The sequence below is a fragment of the Phodopus roborovskii genome, unplaced genomic scaffold (assembly GCF_943737965.1).
Source record: "Phodopus roborovskii unplaced genomic scaffold, PHOROB, whole genome shotgun sequence".
Taxonomy (NCBI): domain Eukaryota; kingdom Metazoa; phylum Chordata; class Mammalia; order Rodentia; family Cricetidae; genus Phodopus; species Phodopus roborovskii.
Window position 1 is genome coordinate 11036031 of NW_026126407.1, and position 12416 is coordinate 11048446.

At 43.2% G+C, this 12416-nt stretch overlaps 1 pseudogene; it reads left to right on the forward strand.

Annotated features, from left to right (window-relative positions):
• The first annotated feature begins 3834 nt into the window (after nucleotides 1-3834).
• Nucleotides 3835-4465, forward strand: LOC127219831 (guanine nucleotide-binding protein G(I)/G(S)/G(T) subunit beta-1-like; annotated as a pseudogene).
• The last annotated feature ends 7951 nt before the right edge of the window (nucleotides 4466-12416 follow it).

Sequence of the window (12416 nt, forward strand, 5' to 3'; positions counted from 1 at the left end):
AAGGATCCAAGAACAGGTTTGAGACAAGGAGAAGTGAACCAGGGAGGACAAATTCAAGAAAACTTTCAAATCTAAAGGTAAAGGCCTAAAAGTTTACAACAAAGACGCAAGAAAGCAAAGCAGTGTTCCAGACCCCAAGATAACAATGGTTGAAGAGACACCAATTGCCAATGGCTGGAGTTTGTGAGTCTGTGGTACCTTGCCGGCCTAGCATGTGTGACACCTCAGACTCACTCTATAGTAGTGGCTCTCAACCTTTCTAATGCTGTGACCCTTTAATGCAGTTCCTCATGCTGTGTGAATTCCCAACATAACATTACTTTTGTTGCTACTTCATAGCTGTAATTTTGCTATTGTTATGAATCGTAATGTAAATATCTGATTTATGGGATATCTGATACGGGACTCCTGTGAAAGGGTCACTTGACTCCCAAGGGTCATGACCCCCAGTCGAGAACCACTGTTCTGTAGTATTACAAAGCAAAGGCTGAGAGCGATATGCCATCTTCCTGAGGCAAGAACATGGTGGAGCTTGGCAGCAGGTTGAGAGGTTAAATGTATCACAGCAAAGACTCCCCTGGAGAAAGTATTTGAAATAAAAGCTGCATGTAGCCAAGTGTAGGGGCACAAGTAATTCAGCACTTAAAAAGCAGGAAGTTAGCTGCAAGTTCATGACAAGCATGGTCTACACAGTAAGTTCATGGCCATCTTGGGCTATATACAGACACTGTCTCAAAAGCAGAGAAAGCCAAAAAAAATCGGACCAATGGAAATTAGAAAGGGTACTCAGAAGGCTGGGAGTATAGATCACTGGCAGACAACTTGTGGAACACACATCAGGCCCTGGAAAGTGAATGACACCAGACAAAGTATCCAAAGTTCCATCAACAGCAAAAGAGCTATGACTCAATTATTATGTGCATGTCTGAGTTTACCAGAGTCTGGAGTCATGTGACCAAGTAAGAGGCCAGAACTCATTTCTGAGAACGATTGGGTTTTGGAACGTCACTATGTTTCCTCCATTTGTGGGAAATGATATTAACTAACCAAGAGATGAAATGAAGTCAAACCCTCCAAATGGGGAAGTCTTGCCATAGCCTCAATAGTATTTATTTATTTATTTATTTATTTATTTATTTATTTATTTATTTATTTATTTATCGAGACAGAGTTTCTCTGTGTAGCTTTGTAGACCAGGCTGGCCTTGAACTCACAGAGATCCATCTGCCTGTGCCTCCCGAGTGCTGGGATTAAAAGCATGTGCCACCACTGCTTGCTCTCAATAGTTTTTATAAACACGATTACAAAATTAGGTTTTAATTTCTCACTTTAAAATATTTCAAAAGGGGGCTGGGGAGATAGCTTAGCCTTTAAGAGAATGTGCTGCTCTGCTCTTGTACAGGACCCGGGTTCTGTTTCCAGTACCCACATGGTGTCTTGCAACTATCCATATTGTCAGTTCCAAACAATCTGACCCTCTCTTCTGCCACACACACACACACACACACACACACACACACAAAACATGCATGCACTAAGATAAATAAACCATAAATATATATGGAGAGAGAGAGAGAGAGAGAGAGACAGCCTAAGAGATAACTTACTTGTAAGGTGCTTGCCTTGCAAGGGTAACTTGAATTTTAGATCCAGAATTCGTATAAAAAGAGCAGGACATGGAAAGATGGCTCAGTGGTTAAGAGCATTGACTGCTCTTCCAGAGGATCCAGGTTCAATTCCCAGCACCCACACGGCAGCTCACAACTGTCTGTAACTCCAGTTTCTGGGGACCCAGTGCTATTTGCTGGCCTCCCTGAGCACCAGGCACACATGTAGTCACTGTCTTCCTCTTCCCTTTCCCCTTCTTTGAGACAGGGTTTCTCTGTGTAGCCCTGGCTGTCCTGGAACTCACTCAATAGACCACCAGTCTGGTCTTAAACTCAGAGATTCACCTGCCTCTGCCTCCCAAGTGCTGGGATTAAAGGCAAGCACTGCCACCTGGACTCATTTTTTAAAATTTGGATTTATTTTATCTCTATGAGTGTTTTGCATGCACGTTTGTATGGGCATCATGTGCGTCCCTGAGGAAGAAGTCAGAAGAAGATACTGGGTCCTCTGGAACTTGGGATCTAGAGTTTCGGGGTGGTTGTGAGTCACCGTATGAGTGCTGGAAACATCTCAGTTCTGGGAAAGTGGTAAGTGCTCTTAACATCTGAGTCATTGATCTGGCCCTCACTTCTGACTTCTTTATTCTGGGCCTGCAGTGATAAAAAGAGAGCTGTCTGCCATGTCTTCCCTGACACTATGGTTGGAATCCTCTGAAACCATGAGCCAAAATAAGTCTCTCTTTAAGACACTTTTGTCAGTGAATTTCATCATGGTGACCAAAAGTTACTACACTCTAGAAGTTCAAGGTGTAGTGGGTGTCACGTTCTCTGCTGTGCCTCTTTGTAGGGCTGGCTTCAGCAGCAGCAGGATCCTCTGTTGATGGCACCATCAGCCGATACATTTACAACCTCGTGGTTTTACAAGGGCAATGGGATCTCTTCCGTGGCTTTCCGGAAGTGAGGAGTCTTCTTTCCCATGTACTTCTGCAAACCGGTTTGGCTCAGGTTTTCTGCCTCTGCTTGGCCTAGGTCACACAGACAGGGGGTTAGAATGTGTCAATCTACTTGAGACATTTAGAGATCACTTCAGAATATAAGATGTCAATAAAATCAACTATTACATAGGAAGAAGGTAGAGTAAATGGATGATGGAAAGACATCCAACAAATGCTTTTAGGAATTTCATCTCCACACACTGTCTTGCCAAAGCTGAGCTGAGCAAACCAGATGTATATGGTTAACCCAGCATCCCAGTATGGGGCAGAGATGGTGAGTTAGCCACTCCCTCCTCTTTTCTTTTCTTTTCTTTCTTTCTTCCTTCCTTCCTTCCTTCCTTCCTTCCTTCCTTCCTTCCTTCCTTTCTTTCTTTCTTTCTTTCTTTTTTGACAAAGTCTTTCTACATGTGGCTGTCTTGGAAATTTACTATGAAGCTCAGGCTGGTCTTGAACTCGTTAAGAGTTCTGACTGCCTCTTTGCCACCATGCCTGGTTGAGTCGGCCCATTTTTTGTTCATGTGTAGCAATGGACTTTTAATCTAGGCCATGGTTGCTCACCATACTGTATTTTTCAGCTTTCTCTCCAATTAAATTGTCCCTGTGATTAAATGCTGGCCTATGTACAGGGCCAGGAAAATGGTGGACTTTGGGGGCATGCTGGAGGGAGTGAGCATGACCTTACCTGATCTTCTTTCCTGCTAGAATGAATGACATTAAGTCCTAGAGGTACTTTAACAACAGCATCCAAAGCTCTGAGGACCCTGGATAGCCTTGAGGAGCAGAATCATTGGTTCAGCCGTGGGTTACCTGTCTCCTTACCATCTAGGGGACAAACCCCAGAACAGGGACTGCCATGTTCATCCTGATGTCTGCAGGTGGCAGTGGACAGGCTACCAGTTCTACAACCGTGAGGACCAGACAGCATCATGGGCACACAGGGCCTGGGGAGTGGGAGATAAGGCCAGAAACATTTTTGAATTAAGAACGTGGGTTCTGGGCTGGAGAGGCTGCTCAGTGTGTAAAGGCATCAGTCACCAAGCCTGAAAACCTGAAGTCAGTCCCCCAGACTCATAGAATAGGAGGAAAGAACTGACTCGTGTAAGTTGTTAGCTGACCCCCACACTTATGCAGTCCCTTCTGAAAAACATATAAAATAAACGGTAGTTTTTAAAAGGGAGAAACATGAAAAGATTCTAGGTTTTGAGGGGCATGGAAAACACTGAGACATGACAATGAGTGATGCTTGCAAAGCAAAGCTGATTCAAGTCCCTTGTGTAAATGTCACAAACACCAGCAATCCCGTGGAAAGAACTCATATGTCCACCAGGAGAATACGGGGGGAGGGGGTGTCCCTGATCAAGATTCATGCCCTGCACTGGGGCACAGACTCCAGGCTCCCAGTCAGCACCCCTCAGAATGGGCAGTGACACTACAAAGTTCCTGTCATCCTTCTGCCTTCCTCCTGGATAATGGTTTGTGCATATACTCCTTTTGGGAATTATATGGCTGGGGTGGTCTGGATAAAACATCTGCTCCATTTGCAACCTGAAAACCCATAAAGGAAATGTGCATCTGAGTTGTGAGCTAGCAGGTCATCCAGCTGCCAGTTTTTGGATGACAATCTGATTATCACTAGGTCTGCAGACCTATTGGGACATCAAGACCAGTCAGCAGACAAGCACATTTACTGGACATACTGGAGATGTCATGAGCCTGTCTTCCACTCCCCAGAACCAAACTGTCTCTGGTTCTCATAATGCTTCAGGAAAACACTGGGATGTTCAAGAGGAGATGTGCCCATAGACCTTTACAGGCCATGAGTCTGACATCAGTGACATCCATGGCCTTTGCCACCAGCTCTGATGACACTATGTACAGGCTGCCCAGCTTCCATGGAGACCAGAATCTCATGATCTTACTCCCATGACAACATATATATGGGATCATATCTAACTCCTTCTTTAAGAACAGATGTGTCAGGCATAGTAGCACATGATTTACATATACATGATTTATTTTTATTGTTTTATGTGTTTGCATCTGTGCACCACCATTATGTGTGCTTGGTTCTTGAGGATGTGATAAGTCTCCATGTGGGTCCTGGGAATTGAACTTGGGTCTTTTACAAGAACAGTAAGAGCCCTTAACCACTGAGTCAATTTTCCAGTCCAGTCGTGCACGCCTTTAATCCCAACATTCAGGAGACATAGGCAGGAGGATCTCTTTGAGTTGGAGGTCACTTTAGTCTACATAGCAAGTTCCAGGTCAGCCAGAACTACATAGAGAGACATTGTCACAAGCAAAACAAAAACCCCAAACAAAAACAAACAAATAAGTACCCCAAAACCAAAAATAAATAAATGAACAAATAAATAGTGAGAGGTGTGTGTCTTTCACTAGTTACAAAAACGTCCATTTTAAACTGCAATGCCTGAGATATGCTCAGAATGGACAGGGTAGTTGTCTTAGTGAAACACAACAACTATGTCACTGCTTGGAGGTGACTGATGGTACCATGGCTCTGGTGACAGGGTTCTGGGGTTCCAGAGTACTGGAACCAAAGCCAGTAGCAGGTGGATGCTAAGGTGACTGGAAGACTATTCTAATCTTGAAGTGTTACCATGATCACATATCCCTATCCAATCCAACTGCACTAACCCATAAGCCTCTAAATGGCAAGATCTCTTTTCACTTACTCCTGTAGCCAAAAGTACAGCTCCCATTAAGAGAAGGATTAGGCAAGGCAATGGTGGTGCACACCTTTGCTCCCAGCACTCGGAAGGCAGAGGCAGGTGGGTCTCTATGAGTTTGAGACCAGTGTGGTCTACAAGAGCTGGTTCCAGGCCAGCCTCCAAAGCCACAGAGAAACCCTGTTTCAGAAGAGGGAGGGAGGGAGGGAAGGAGGGAGAAAGGGAGAGAGAGAGAGAGAGAGAGAGAGAGAGAGAGAGAGAGAAGGATTTGAAGTCCATCCCTTAAATTCCAGTACTCAGGAGGCGGGTGGAACTCTATGAGATCAAAGCCAGCCTGGTTGAGACCCTGTCTAAAAGAAAACATTAACCAGTGAAAGAAAACGAATGGAACCCCTTTGCTTTTTGAGACACTGCTCACTTCAGTGTCTATTACCAGTAGCCTAAGCAAAATACTAAATAAATCACAGGGGTTAGTGATCCACAAGCTATATTACAGCCTGAATAACTGGGCCATGGAGACTTGATTTCTTGTAGCATGTAAATTGACAAGAGAAATTTCACTGTGGACCTCAGCTGGTTATAAAGATCCCATGAGATTGCGGAGAGACATTAGAAAGTCTTCAAACATTAGAAAATCAATTCTGACCCAGATGGTGGTGGTACATGTCTTTAATTCCAGCACTCAGGAGGCGGAGGCAGAAGGATCTCTGTGAGTACTAGGACAGCCTGGTCTACAAAACAAGTTTCAGGACAGCCAGAGGCATTACACAGAAAAATCCTGTCTTGAAAACCAAAACCAAAAAATCAGTTCTGAGGCATGTATCTTCCTACACATCTTAACATATTTCATTATCATTTATATAGTATAATTTATTGAGTATACAATAGAGCATTGAGGTATGCAACAGCTAGAGAACAGCCTTCATTTTAACACCTCTGAGATTAGGATCTATCACACAATTGATGACATTATATGATTGAAGTAGGTTTTGGCTACAATTCTAAGAACTTAATCAGAGCTGTTCACATTGTTTACTTCTGCTGAGTTACATTTTGGCTTAGATATAACTCTTTAGGTGAGATATTGTTTAAAGTACCCTCTGAAGGCCAAATGCCAATTACATTAACACCCTACTAATACAATGCAGTATTTTAAAGATGAAGTATATTCATACAGCTGCTCTGTCTTCCTCTCTCTAATAGAAACAGGGTCTCATGTAGTCCATGCCTTCCTGGAACTTCCTATGCGGCCAAGGATAACCTTGAACTTATGATCCTATGACTGTACCTCCCAAGTGTGCGTGCAACTGTTCTAGTTTGCTTTCCATTGCTGTGATAAATACGATAACCAAAAGCAACTTGAGGAGGAAAGCATTTGTTTCATCTTACACTTTACAGCCAGTTATCAAGAGAAGCCAAAGCAAGAACTCTAGGCAGGAGCAGAAACCATGGAGGAATTCTGCTTACTTTTAGGCTCACTTTCAGCTCCTTTCTTATATGGTCTAGGACCACCTTCCCAGGCTGGCACCACCCACAGTGGGCTGGATCCTCCATCAATCAGCAATCAAGAAGATGTCCCATAGACATGCTCATAAGTCAATTGAATGGAAGCAGTCCCTCCACTGAGCTTCTTCCTTTCCAGGTAACAGCTGAAGCAAACCATGAAAGTTACCTTGTCTGGTTGACTGTTGACTAAGGCATACACAAAGCCAGAAACTGTTGACATCACGAGGCGAGAGCTCTGCCCATCTGCCCAACGGTGGTATCCTGATGGTGTAATGATTGGCCGACCAATTGGATCTGCATTCATGTATAATATGTCTATCTGTGAGACTGCCTGTGTGACTTATAAGAGGATAGGGTAGTCCTAAACTGAATGGTGTATGACAAAAGGAGTAAGCAAAAACCACAAGGCAGTTTAAACAGTAAGTACGTAAATGTTGCAGCAAAAGAATTGTGCAAGGATTAGCAATGATAATCTTAAAAGACCATAAGACTGAAAGAGGTACTGGAGAGATATGGTCAGGGGCTAAGAGCACTTGCTGCTCTTCCAGAGGACTTGAGTTTCATTTCCAGAACCCACCATGGTGACTCGCAACTGTCTATAACTCCAGAGGTTCTAACACACTCTTCTGGTCTCTGCGGGCACACGGGCATACATGTAGGTAAAACACACATACACATAAAATAAAAAAACTGAAACCTTAAAAAATAAACACCTGAAAGAAAACTCTGGAATAATATTTACTGTAGGATTTGAAAGAAATTTTCAGGAAGTTCTTGGGGTGAGACCATTAGGATTCTGGAGGTCAGAGAAAGGGAAGTCAGAGTGAAAAGCCTCTGTCTGGCCTATGGTTGGAGAAGGAAAAACAATTGTGTGAAAACAACATTCACGCGGAGAACAAAGTCTACATTAGGATCAAAGAATAGGATTGACACTAAGGAAGAGTCCATGAAGGACAAATGAGAAAACTCAAAATTCAGAGGAGAAAGACCAGAAATTTAGGTCCAGTAGCTTATGGGTTGTTTTCCTCCTATGATGTGCGAAGCACAGACTTCAATCCCCAACACTTTACATATCAAGCATGGTGGTACATGCCCATGATCTCATGACCGGGAAAGTGGAGGCAAGAGGATTAGGAGTTCAGCATTGGCCATGTCTCAAAACAGGCAACCACCACCATCACAGCAAAGAATGGCTTGGAGCACAGCCTAGTGCAAAGAGTTTGCCTACCATGCATAAGGTCCTGGATATTAAATAACACAAGACAAAGGGAAGGACATCTAAAGCCACATCAACAGCAAAATAGCTATGACTCAGTTATTGTGTACATGTCCAAGTTCACCAGTGTTTCTCACCATGTGACCATGTGAGAGACTAGAACTCATTTCTGAGAACGCTTGGGTTTGCAAACATCACGTATCTCTTCCTCTATTTATGGGAAAAGATTTTTTTTTTACTTGTTTGTTTGGTTTTGTTTTTCAAGATAAGGTTTTTCCTGTGTATCCCTGGCTGTCCTTGAACTAGCTCTGTAAACCAACCTGATTTCAACTCAGAGATCTATATATGTCTTGGCTTCCTAAGTGCTGGGATTAAAGGTGAGTGCCACCATGCCGGGCTGGGAAATAATCTTAATTCACCAAGAGAGGAAATGAAGTCAACCCCTCAAATGGGGAAGTCTTGCCACAAACCTAACTAGTTTTTGTTTTTTGAGACAGGGTTTCTTTGTATTGCCTGTATTGCCAGCTCTGTAGACCAGGCTGACCTGGAACTCATAGAGATCTGCCTGCCTCTGCCTCTCAAGTGCTGGGATTAAAGGCATGGGCCACCAAATCTCAGCCCTAACTAATTTTTGTAAACATAGTTTCTCACTCAAAAATTACTCTAAAGAGAAAATATATAATTTAAATATTAAGGTGTTAATGGAAGCAAGATATGAATCTTTATTATCTACCATGCCAATACACCTGGTATCACCCAGCTTCTTAAACTTCAGCTTTCAACCCCACACAAGGTTGCCTAATTGAAAGTGTGTGTGGGGGGTGTCAAGAAAAATTTAGCAACAGTAAAAGATTTCTAGCACAATGACCAAATTATTAATTCAAAATAAAACATGCAATGAACCCAGAGTGCTTTGGGCAGCACTCGCCTTTATTGTGTCAAAGGACTTACTGCACTCTTGTCTTTAAAAACATGATTTATTTGTATGAGTGTATGTGTGCAGGTGTATGTGCATGGGTGTGTGGGTGCCCAGTGCATGTGTGGAAGTCAGAGCACAACTCTTTTATTTTGGGGGTGTTACGAGCATTCTTTCCCACCAGTCTGGTCCCAGAGCAGTCAGTCCCAAAATAACACACAGAGACACTGTATTAATTATAATGCTGTTGGCCAATGTCTAAAGCTTTTAATTGGCTAGCTCTGTCTTAATAATTAACCCATAATTACTAATATATGTATTTCTACATGGTCTTAGCTTACCGAGAATGCCAGACTCACGAGTCCTCTCCTGAGATCACATGGTGACTCTGTCCTACGTTTTCCAGAATCCTTCACCTCTTGTAATCCCACCTATTTTGCTTCCCTATTGGCCAACAGTGCTTTATTCATTAACCAATAAGAGAAACATATTTACAGAATGACATCTCCCATTAGGAGAGGATTTTTATTTATTGTAATGTTTTATGTATATGGGTCTTTTGCCAGCATCTATGTCTGTGTGCCATGTGTATGCACTATTCAAGGAGAACACAAGAAGGCGTTGGATCCCCTGGGACTGCAGTTATGGTTGGTTGTGAGCCATCATGTGGGTGTTGGGAACTGAACCCAGGTCCTCCAGAAGGACAGCTAGTGCTCTTATCCACTGAGCCATCTCTTCAGTCCCTAGAAGACAACTCTTGACAGTTGATTCTCTCCTTCCATCGTATGAGTCCTCAGATTTTATTCAGGTTGGCAGGCTTGGCAGAAGGCAGCTTTACTCTCTGAGCCATCTACCAGCCCTTTCCCTTCGTTTTGAATATACAACATATACACTCTGTTCTGCACCTGTGTGAGTCATGCTACAGAACACCAATAAATACTGCTTGACATGCCCCAGTTTAGTCTTTTTGCATATTACAAATTAATTGTAGTGCTTCCACTGAATATAAAATGGTTCTGCTCTTAGGGAGATATGCTGATTTAGTATGGTGGTTTGAAAGAAAAAGGCCCCCATGGGTTGTGGCACTACTAGGAGGTGTGGCCTTGTTGGAATAGGTGTGGCCTTGTTGGAGGCAGTGAGTTACTGTGGAGGTGAACTTTGAGGTCTCCTATGCTCAAACTACATCCAGTGTGACACAGACTGCTTCTACTGCCTGTGGATCAAGATGTAGAACTCTCAGCTCCTTCTTTAGCACCATGTTTGCCTGCGTGACACCTGCCATGACAATAATGGTCTAAACCTCTGAACTATAAGCCAGCCCAATTAAATGTTTTTCCTTTTCTTTTTGCCGGGTGGGGGTGGGTGGTGGGTGGTGGTGGTGTTTCTTTTTTGAGACAAGGTTTGTCTGTATTGCTTTGGAGCCTGTCCTGGAACTAGCTCTGTAGACCAGGCTGGACTCGAGATAACAGAGATCCTCCTGCCTCTGCCTCCCGAGTGCTGGGATTAAAGGCGTATGCTGTCAACGCCCGGCTGATCTTGAACTCTTGATCCTCAAGCATTCTGGCCCACAAGTACTGGGATTATAGGCATTAGCTACCATGTTTTAGACAGTGTTCCAATGCTGTGAAGAGATACAAAGACCATGGCAACTCTTTTTACTTTTTTGGGTTTCTCTGTGTAGCCCTGGCTGTCTTGGAACTCACAGAGATCGGCTTGCCTTTGCCTACCAAATGCTGGGGTTAAAGTCACATGCCACCACCACCAGGCTCCACAGCAGCTCTTAAAGGAGAACATTTAATTGGAGTTTCAGAGGTTTCAGTCCATTATCCTTGTGTCAGGGAGCATTGGGGCGTGCAGGCCGATGTGGTGCTGGAGAAGTAGCTGAGAGTTCTACATTGGGATCCACAAACAGCAGGGAGAGAGAGACTTTGGCCCTGGAATGCACTGGTTTTGAAACCTCAAAGCCCATGCCCAGTGATACATTTCCTCCAACAAGGCCACACCCCCCAGTCTTTTCAAATATTGTCCCTCTCTGGTAACCACGTATTCAAATCTGTGATCCAGTGGGCGCCATTCTCATTCACCACATACTGTATTTGTATAACAAGAGGTTTAATGTTTTTCGACCACTGTCCCTCAATTGGCAAGTGTCAGTTAGTATGTTTTTGGGTTATATTATATCAGAACATTTGATTTTTAAAATTACTGTTTGCGGTGCTGACTTGAACTTCATTAAGAATTCTTCATTAAGAATTATTCGATCAAAGTTAGTTTGGAATTGGACAAAATTTAAAAAATGTCCCTCAAACAAGCCCTTCTATCTCATTACTATGCAAGGTTACTTTGGTCTTTAATGATTAGTAAATTTATATGTATACCAAAGTAAATTTATCTGTATATGTTATTTTGCTTATTTATTTTGAGAGAGGGCCAAAATCCTTTTGAAGCAAACGTCTTTAGTGGGTGAGGCAGCCCACACCTGCAATCCCAGCATTTGGAAGCTGGAGGCGTGACAATCAGAATACATCGCCCTTGTGCATAGAGAATTTGAGGCAGCCCGGGCTGAACAAGACTATCTCAAAAACCTGTAAGTAAATATAGAAGTGAATGTGTTTATTCCTTGGTGCCACCCACATTCGAGCTGGGTCTTTCCTCATCAGTTGAATCTGTCTGGAAACATCCTTACAAGTGTTTCTGAGGTGCTTCTACATGTGGCCTAGTTGACAGTGAATACCAACCAACACAATAAAGATACATGTACTCATAAATAAAATAAATCTTTCTTCCTCCCTCTTTTTCTTTTCTTCTGCTCCTCCTCTCCCTCCTCCTCCTTTTTTGTAATTTAGTGTGCAGCTTTGGAGATTAGCCTGGCCTCTGGTGAAGGTGACCCGTTAGGACAGGACTGTGATAGCGCCAAAGGCAGGGCATGGAGAGAGAGGAAAGGCGGGTTCTGTGCTGATGCTTTGTTGTTTTCTTTATTATTTATGGGGGTTTTGAGTGCCTGTATGTGCACCAGTTGCCCGCCTGGTGCCTGCAGAGGCCAGAGAAAGCATCAGGTCCCCTGGAACTGGATTACAGATGGCTGTGAGCCACCATGTAGTTCTGGGAATTGAATCCAGGTCCTCTGGATGAGCAGCCAGTTCTCTTAAACATTGAGCAGTCTCTCCAGCCCTAAAATGAGTTTCTTAGGCCCAGTTTGGTGACCCATAACCATAAACCCAGCACTTCAGAGACTGAGGCAAGAGGATCGCCAAAAGTTTGAGACTAGTCTGAACTATATAACAAGTTCTAGGCCTTTCAGGGAAAGACCCTCTCTTAAAAGATAATTTTTATCTTTGTGTTTTATTATCAGTAAATGTTTGTCTATTTACACATACATTTTAATTTTAAAAAAAGTGTAGTGAACATAGATTTATTAGGAGGAAGAGTAAGAAAGTTTCCAAGACAGGAATACTAGGCTATGAGATGGTTAGGTGGATAAAAGTT